Genomic DNA, 8784 nt, shown 5'->3' on the forward strand with positions numbered 1-8784 from the left:
GGCTCATTTGATTGGTGTGATGTGTGTAAAACCCACTCCATGCCTTCTCTCCTCCCTCTTTCTGACTTGCGCAGGTAGGAGGGACGGAGGTGGGAAAGAGGAGTAGCTGCGCCAGCACGCACAGTGTGCCAAACTTGCAAAATCCACCTGGCCACACCCAGTTGGCGAAGCGCAGGTGTGCTGCGCCCCCGCCTCGCCCGGTCTGCGAAACTAGAGCCCTAAGGACTTAACTTGGGACAAGTTAGTCTTGACTTGACTCGGGACTTATCCGTCTTGATTTTCCAGCTGGCCATCAACATTGTTAGATGCTGATATTTGCTGGAATTTAGGTTGTGATGTCAGGTGACCATATTTCAATGTCAGGACAATGTCTAATGCTAAGATAATTTTCATGTATAGAACTGACGACAGATGACGCTGATATTTAGTTGGTTTTAAGTTGTGTAGTGAAATATCCAAAATCCAATGTTTTACAAATGTCTCATGCGAATATTATCTTGATGTAGAATAGTGATATTCAGTAATAAGGTATGAAGAACAAAACCCAATGTCTGCAAAATGTCATGATGTAAACATCCACACAACGTGAAATTCTAAAGTCTTTAGACATTTCAAATATCACCAAAGCGATTTTCATTCCAACCAAAATTTAGTTTTACTGATGTAAGAGTCCAACATCTTCCTGACGTCATATTGACAGCCGGTGCCAGCTGTGATGGGACTTGAGTGCAAAGACTTACTTGTGACTTGCGAAACAATGACTTGGTCCCACCTCTGGCAGAACATGGTTCTAATGAAAACTGCTCCCAGTCAGCACAGAGTAGTGTCCAGAACTTTTTTACTGAGTTGAACCCAATGGGTCACTGACTTATGCAGGGGTACCTGTGTGATTATATGATTATAATATTTCAGAGTCTTGCCTCTACCTGAAGCAACATACCCACACCAACACAGCCTGTTAGGTTTTTTTTAACATGATGCTATTTTTCGTCTGAATGCTTGACAATTTCTTGGCACCTGTCACTTATCTTTTGTTTTGTTTCGAATAGCAAGGAAAGGTTATTGAAGACATCCAGAAGCAGAAAATGTTCAGCCCATCAGTCACTCCCATGACATCATTCAACCCTAGCAGGTTTAGTTCACACCCAAACACAATTAAGCATTAATGCATTAAAAAGGATTGATCATGTTTGTGTTAAGTCCACAAAAGTAGTATTGCAGTGATTAAGGATAAATCCAAACTTGAAACTGTTAAAGTATATGTATCGTTTAGTGATGTTGACAGTGTTAGTCAGTTCCCAAAGAAACTAATTCAATCCAGGCTTTGGCCTTTAGTGCTGCTGGCGCTGTGTAGTCTACAAACTGAGAAGCAGAGCGGCCCAGACATGCAGCGCCCACAGCCCCTCCAGCAGTTTTCACTGTACTTAAAACACAATGTTACTAAGTCTCCCATCACCCTCAGAACTCCCATGCAGGCATGCTGTCCTGTACACTTTTGACAATGTGGGATTAATGTACTCAAACTGAAGGACATCCAATTGTACGGACACCATGCGGACACTACGGTCAGAGATGGTTTTGAGATCATTTCAAAGATAGCTATACAAATCCTTCCTCCTGCCAGTCTTCATTAGAGTCTTGTTGAGAGATTTATGGTTGATATTGAAGTGCCAGTATGTGTTTTTATTTCCTCAGGCTCACACCTACTTTATCTCAGTCACAGTAGCACAGCAACAGAGAGATAACATGAGTCAGCATACTTGGATTTGGCAGAGGACAGAACAATTGGTTTCAGGATGCCATGTCGTAACAGCTTATCCTCCTGTAACAAGAAGTGAGTTTCTATCACTACTGGGCGGTGTACATGCAAGTCACCCACTGATGTGTGTAAGGCACACCCTTGAATATTAGAACTGTAACCATGGTACTGGTATCCTGTGAGCTGGTAAAGAGGAAAGAGGCCAACGTCAGCAGGGAAGGGGAAACAAGGAGGGTACTTCAGCATCTTTCCTTTATGGGTTCACTGAGTATGATTACTTGATTCATCAAAACTTGGCAAAGTCCTATAATTCATCCAGCAGAATCTTCTTCTATATGCCAATCCGACAAAGCAGAGGACTCTGGTGAGAAAACGGAAGGAGGTGTGTGCTCTATGGTGAATAAGAACTGGTGGGACAGTGGGAATGTGAGGTACTATCCCACTCCTGCTCACCCTACACCACAAAGGGAATAAACACCCTGGACCACTGCTTCACGCCAGTCAGGGGCAGCTGCAGGGCTGTGCTGCCCATGTTTGGGAGGAGTGACCATGTAGCCATCTTGTTGAGGTCAAGAAATGTAAACAGTCTATGACGCATCCCTCCAATGACATGAGAGATGGAGCCAATCAGAGTGTAGAGCACGTTCCAGGACACCACCATCAACGTCACTGGTGACATTAATGAACTGACTGAGTCTATGGTGGCTTTAATTTGTAAAAAGAAAACAGTGGCAACTGTACCCAAAACTAACAGCCTGTCAACTGATCCATCTGGAATCAAAGCAGCAGCCTACAATGTAAGATGAGGAAAAAAAATAAAAAATAATAAAAATAGAAAAAATAAAAGATGAAATTGCAATGTACAAACTGAAGGAACTGACGGCATTATATTTCACTGGAGTTGTACCTGGTATGATATAATGTGACAAATAAATGACTGCTTGATTGATATTTGATGAAGAGCGCATTATGACTTGTTTAGGACTTGAAACTAAATGTTTAGGACTTGGTACTTGACTTGGGACTTGGGTGCGAAGACTTGAGCCTTACCTGTGATTTGCAAAACAATGACTTGGTCCCACCTCTGAGAATCACACTGTATTGCTCAGAGATGCTTATAAATATCCAACTTGCTGTCTACGTTAAGTGTTGGGTCAGATTACTTATAAATTTCAGTTACTAAATACAAATTACATAGTAACTTTTGTAATTATTAGCATAATGTTGTTATAGCGCCACCCAGTTGCAAATTAGAGTTACATTTCTCCAGTCACCTTGAGGCGTCCTGTTCTACATATCTACCAAGTTTAGTAAAAATCGATATGNGATCGATTTTAAGTGTTTTTCAAAAAATTCAAAATGGCAGAAAATCTATACAACCGGAATTTATGGGTTCTTGATGCAAATTTGTTCCTCGTGAGGAGAGGCATCTCTGTGCAAAGTTTCATGTCTCTACAACATACGGGGCATGAGATATGCCCATTCAAAGTTTACAATATCAATCGGTTGCTATAGCGCCCCCCTTTGGCCAATTGATGTAATATTGCTTCATTCGCATCCTCCCATGACCCTCTACCACTATGCCAAACTTCACATGGAATGACCAAGTCAGTGAGGAGAAAAACGTGGAACAGAGACACAGACACACCCACAGACAGAGTTTTTGTCATTATATAGTAAGATATAGTAAGATTGATGCAGCAACAAAAATTGGATTTCCACAAATATTCTCTTTTCTTTTTTAACATTTGCACTGATGAAATCAGATTACCCTTACAAAAACAGCACTGGCACAAACTACAGGTGTACTGTGTGTATTTCCTGACATGTTGGTACTGTTTCTTTTGTATAAGTTTTTGTTGCTGCTGTTTTGTAATCAAAGGCCACATGGGGGAATTTACTTTTATAACACAACAGGAGCACTGACTCAGAATGTTTATCTTCCATTTTTAATGTGAATAAAAAGGAATAAAAACTCCATTATTCATAAATCACCATAAAAAAAACCAAAAAATACTCCATGTAAAAAAAAAAAAAAAAAAAAAAAAGTGCGAGTGCACAGCAATGAGAAGAGATTTGCCTGATCAGCCCTTTGTTTGAGGAATTCTGGTTTATTGTGCTTGATGTATAGAAGTAAAGAAGGGAGTAACTCTGCCCTTTTGATGATTTTCTATCAGATTTATTTATTCATTCATTTTGCATAATGTTGGTTGCAGTAGAAAGATGTCCAAAAGTAAACTCAAAAATGTTTATAATAATAATAAAAGTGATTTTTTTGAGTTACAGTTACATGACTTGGGCTCGTCTACTGGGCTCAAATCAAGTCAATTTAATTAGTTCGAGATTCTGGGGGGGATTGTGACTTCATGTTGGGTTGGGTGAGGGTGTGGGAGAGGAAGGGAGTATCCTGTCTCTGCAGAAACAATAGTTGTACAGGCCAGTATGGAGAGTTTGCAGGATTAGTTCCCATAGAGAGTTTAAGATAACCTTTCAGCTCAGGCAGTGGCAACTCCCAACACTTCAACCAGGCTGTACATGGTTGGCATGGAAACAGAGAAAACAAAAGTGTCACCACAGTTGTGGTTTTGCTGGTTGGGTTCATGCCACCGTTTTACCTTCACTCCCTTGAGGAAAGTGCTAATAGACGTTAACCTGAAGCGCAGAAACTTAGATGATGTAAAGATATTTCAATGTTATATTTATCTAATTACACATTTAATTAATGTCAGTGGTTTACTGAATTCGGAGTAATGTCAAAGAACAAAAAATTGGAGCTGGAATTAACAGGGAAAACGTCAAAATTCGAGCTGAAATATGAGCAACATTCAGGTTTAGGTCTTCCCTCTCCAGTCAGACACTGCAGTTATGCATGCCTAATCAGGCATTTTAACAGCAAACCATTATTTGCTATGCAAAGACATACTGCAGAAATGGAGTACTGAGTAGTGAATGAAGTCACGCTCCCTTTATATGTGTGTTGTAATCTGAGTTTCTCTGTTCTCCGTTTTGGTAGCTAGGCCGGCCATGCATGCCTGTTAATGCATGTTAGTCCCTCCTTTCATGTTCCACTGGCTAGCTAATTGCCACTGCGCTGCACTGTGCTTATTTGGCAGTTATCACTGAGCACTGAGTCACTGTTGTGGGACACCCACCCTCCGGTTCCTGCCTCGGGTTAACATTGTCAGCTCTGTCAGCATTATTGCTGTTGTTAGCAATGTTAGTGCTGCTAGCTGTCAGAAGTGTGAGCCACGTACTGAAAGTCCTGGCCCAGACTCTGAATGTCGTAAAAAGCTCCTTTAACATTAAAGTGTTAAAAGATTTCAAAGGTTGTACTGTGCTAACCATGTTGACATTCGTTTGGGCTCACCTGTTTTTGCTAATAATGTGTACAATCAAATCATGACATAAAAACTAGCCAAGCAGCTTACACTGTATTTAACTGTAATGCAAACTCAACAGGAGCTCAGTCAGATTAGCACAACCAGAATTTGGGTTCACTTAAAGGGGTCGTGACCTCAGAGTCCTATCGAAAGGCGGGAAGTGAAAGAGAGCCTAGAGGAAGTATTGCACTCTTACCCACTAGAAATTCCATGACATCCTCAGGAAGCATCCATGGAGCTGAGCAGTGCCAAGTCAACAGCACAATAGATAACAAGCCAATGGGAGAGCGTGCACAGATTGTTCTTCATTTCCCCGGTCTCCACCTCTGTGAGGCTGCTTTCACACTCCACTTTCTTTCCAAACTAGCTGGAAAGCCACTCTGCTTGTCAACCTATAGGTAGAGCACAGAGAAACTGAACTTTGTAGAGGGGAGTTTACGACGTGGACTCACTGCTTTTCTGTGAGTCAGACTGTCAACCTGAAGAGGACGCACAATACATGGCTGCTGACAGAGGCAGAATGACTGGTGGTGGTTATTAGTGTGGTGGTTGTGTAATGGGTTTCTGGTTAATGTTTGAGAATTATAGTAGCAGCTACTACAGCAGCTGCGGGCACAAAGTGGGTATCAATGTGGCCAGATATTTAATATGAACACAAGATGAAGGAGCTTCATCTCAGCAACACGGAGTAAAACAATCATGTTCTGAATCTGCCAATAAAACAACCTAAACAAGATTATTAGAGATACATATGAAAGATCCATGTATAAATAGTAGCCTACAAAACTATTCATTTCAATTAGCCTATTCATTTTTGTTATTTATGTCTGTATTTGGAATATGAAGCTGGAACCAACAGACAGTTATCTTAGCATAAAGACTTGAAACAGAGGGAGACAGCTAGCCTGGCTGTGTCCAGAGGGAACAAATCAGCCTACCAACACCTCTTAAGTTCAGTTTCCAGTTGGAAATTTGAACTGGAATGCCCCTGAAGTCAGATTTCCAACTCGAAAAGTTGGAGGAACCTCACCAAACCCGGCCTCAAATTCCAAGATGGCTGCTCCATACATTGACAGCAGTAAAAGCTGTAGGAACATACTGTTTATTGGCACCTCTGTTTTATTTGTGTCATGTCATACACACAGTACTGTCCAACCTCTATCTTTGAACAAGGTTTGTATGTGCAAAATACAGCGTAATGCATTGTTATCAATTGGTGTTAATAATAATGGCTAACCTGGCTAGAACTGGTAGGCTATTGCTAACAACATCTTGGTTTTCTGACTTGTACTGGAATATGGTCTACTAGGGTGGGACGTCATTCATTAGCTCTGACTTTGACCTCCCAGGTAAATGGAAAGCAGCGTTAATTAGTGTGTCAGAGTTTCTGGCAGGGCCTTCAGACAGAGCTAACGAACTCCCTGTTTCCAGTTCTTATGCTAAGCGAAGCTAATCACTTGTTTGCTACAGCTACATACTTATTGTACAGATATGAGAGTGGTATCGACCTTCTCATCTAACTCTCATTAGTAAAGTGAATAAATGTACAGTATATCCCAAAGTGCCAAACTATTTATTTTAACAAACAACATTTAGTAATTTGATAGCTGAACAATTGATTTATTTAAAGAGTTAACAAATAATTGAATGACTTGATCTTGAGCCGCATTCAAAGTTGAAATTGTCGACATCAGACAGAACAGAGAAACTCTGTGGGCAGAAACAGTGCTGTTGGTGAAATACTCCTACAGTCTGACAAAGTATAGAGTCATGCAGCATCAGGTATTATTTAGCAGCTAATCGGTTTGGGAAAATAGCTCTTGTCACAGCCCTTCCCATTTTTCTGTGAATTTTATGGTTATATTGTCCTGGGATGGTAGCAGGACCTCCCAGATAACTAGTTTTACAGATTCTGATACATAATCATTGTACGTGTGAAAAATGATTTCTCCTACATGCAGATCTAAACACTTCAGTGGCTCAGTGATGTAATCCAGTTTTTACCTCTCCCAGGACTCCTAGCAGCACAACATAAACTCTGTCCCAGTTCAGTACCTCCCAGAAAGTTGGTGCGAAAAGGAAGTATGACGCATACTAAGTATGAATCATATATGACCCACCTAGAGGACTTGGTTGTGTTTCTTTTTTTATATATAATCAGACCCAGTCCTCTGCTGAATGAAATCACCATTCAAACTTGGGTAGATGGATTATTTGTTCAAATTTTGCCACTCAACTTTACAGTGACAGCCAAAAAAAAGACCCCAGACAGACGGCCTCGGAGAACAGAGGTGTATTGAGAATCTCAAAGTGGGCTGGCTATTCCTCCCCAGGCCGATGTCTCGGTTTGTGATTTTATTCAATTACACAGTATTTACCTTTCACATAATGTCAACACTGATGCAGAGCAGCGGTGGGTAGAAATTAACTCACCTGTTCCTCAACACACACATTATATTGTGTCCAACACATACACAATTTAAACGACACAGAAATACATTTGCGCACAAACACACATACACACACACACACACACACACACACACACACACACACACACACACACTGTGGCATGACTTTGTTTATCCAGCTCGGTCAAGACCAGCGTACGGTCCTTGTTCCCTTCCCCATTTGATGTGTGAAAAGTGGAAGGAAATCAAAGCCATTTCCTTCATTCTGGCCGCTGTGGCTTGTGGTTCCCTGGGGCAGGGGGGCGAGACTGGCAGTAAAGTATCGTTGAGCCTGAGTCTGGGAAGTGTATGGAGCACCACGTGTTGCCAAAAACAACACAGGAGAAACTGTTGCTCAAAGGCACCAACCGCAGGTAGGGGAAAAGAAAGGTGGTCCAAGCACTGAATTGTAATCTCAGAGTTGCATACTTTCATTCAGTGTGATCAGAGAGCCTGCAATCCCCCTCGTCCCTCCTCTCCTACCTAATTTGTTCATTTGCTTCTTTGACTGAGTCACTAACTCACTCACATTCTCCTCAGGAGATGAGAAAAGTTTGCTCCAAACACTTGAGTTGTCGAACAAGTTTTATATTGTTGAGAGTTTCCCTGCGATTTCTAGATATGATGCTTTTCTTTTCTCATTTAAATGCTAATAACTTTGAGGACATCATCACAGAAAGTGCTGGGAGCAAAGCTTTTCTCCTATCTGGTGGCAGCACAAGGTGAGCACCTGCCTGCTGAATTTGAAATATCCCTAAGTCTTGTTGATGGCGCAACAAGGCAGTTTTTACCTTTGTTTGAAGGCTTTGTACATATGTGTGTTTGTGCATGAGAGTGAGTGTATTAGCCACAGACATAATACTTTCAGGAATCAGAATTATGATCAGATGCCTGGCAATGAGGTTGTTCCAGCCAATGTGAAACAAAGAACACATTGTGATGTAAATTCACGTCTTTTGAAAGAGGGCCAAAGTCTGTGCTTTAAACAGCACCTCAGGTTGTGATCAGAAAAGCATTACTTACACCTTGTTTCCTTCTTTCGACTCGACTCCACTCAACTGTTTATAAGACTTTACTTGAATTTGTTTCATAGTGACAATACCCTGTCAACACATGTGAGATTCTTAGCTGATCATCATAGCGACACTGCATAAAAGTGCTGTAACTTCATCTTCAACGCATCTGCAACATAACG

Source organism: Epinephelus moara, chromosome 24 (assembly GCF_006386435.1).
Source record: "Epinephelus moara isolate mb chromosome 24, YSFRI_EMoa_1.0, whole genome shotgun sequence".
Taxonomy (NCBI): Eukaryota; Metazoa; Chordata; class Actinopteri; order Perciformes; family Serranidae; genus Epinephelus; species Epinephelus moara.